Below are 973 nucleotides of genomic sequence, written 5' to 3'. Positions count from 1 at the left end.
GATGCACCTTTGCTCGGCAGAATTTAGAGCTGTCAGGCAGATTGGGGTTCACCTACCATGTGGGTGGGAACAGGACTGTAATGTTTTTGTGAGTGCGCTGCAGTTTAAACATCAGTTTCTGTTGTGGTTGTAGAACAGTGTCTTTTGTTTTTGGGGGTGGGCATGGGCTGACAGGACAACGCTGCTCCTGGTGTCTGTGAAATCAACACACAATCTGTTGTTGTAGGGACGGAGCCTGAGCGGCCTGGGGATGGTGCTGGGCATGGGGGAAAATGGAAAGCCTCCCCAGGTAAGGAGCTCTTATGAGCTGTGGTGTGGCAAACTGAAGAAACTATGCTTGAAGACCACAAGTTTGACTGTGCTAAACTCTTCCTGCAAGGAGATGCTCTTCAAGTATTTCTTGTTTCCTTTCTGTCAGAAGCTGATGCAAAAGCAGTCTTCTTGTGAAGTGCAGGGGAGGAGCACAGAGCGTGGCACAGCACCTAAGAGAGGTACAGACACACAGCAGACATCTGGGTTTGGTGTGCTGTCTTTCTAGTTTCTTGTCCTTCCCCGGGACTGTTGTTGCATGTTGCTTGAGGTCTTAAAAAGCAGGTATGAAAGCAGTGAAACAAGTCTGTTCTGAGGGAGCTCCTCTCCAGGCTGGAGTGCATCCTGGAACAGCAGGTCCCAGCTCAGGGAAACACCTTTCCCCGCAGTTGACATCCACTGTTTCTCCAAGACGCTGGCTGGAAGAAAGTGCAAGGACTTGGAAGAAGAGAAACAAAAAGCAGAGCTGTGGCCTGCCAAGAAACAAGTGAAGGTAGAGTGCAATGGGGAGAGGACTCAGAGGATTCTGCAACAGAGCAGAGATGGTGTGCTTACTCCAGCAGCACACCCTGGGCCTGCCCCAGCACCACGTAAGCAGTTACGGACCTCAAAGTTAAGAGAAAGAAGATGCTGTGGTAGCTGCCCTGGTGAGCTGCTTCCCTTA

The 973-nt window shown here is 50.7% G+C and overlaps 1 long non-coding RNA gene across 1 annotated transcript; it reads left to right on the top strand.

The window, feature by feature from the left end:
• The first annotated feature begins 193 nt into the window (after nt 1-193).
• LOC116217644 lies at nt 194-737 on the top strand. The gene is made up of 3 exons (XR_004162339.1): nt 194-289; nt 419-491; nt 699-737. It is a non-coding gene; the product is annotated as an uncharacterized LOC116217644 (long non-coding RNA).
• Nucleotides 738-973: the final 236 nt, after the last annotated feature.

The sequence above is a fragment of the Meleagris gallopavo genome, unplaced genomic scaffold (assembly GCF_000146605.3).
Source record: "Meleagris gallopavo isolate NT-WF06-2002-E0010 breed Aviagen turkey brand Nicholas breeding stock unplaced genomic scaffold, Turkey_5.1 ChrUn_random_7180001858880, whole genome shotgun sequence".
Taxonomy (NCBI): Eukaryota; Metazoa; Chordata; class Aves; order Galliformes; family Phasianidae; genus Meleagris; species Meleagris gallopavo.
Note: the sequence above shows the minus strand (reverse complement) of the source record. Positions and strands in the feature narration are given on the sequence as shown.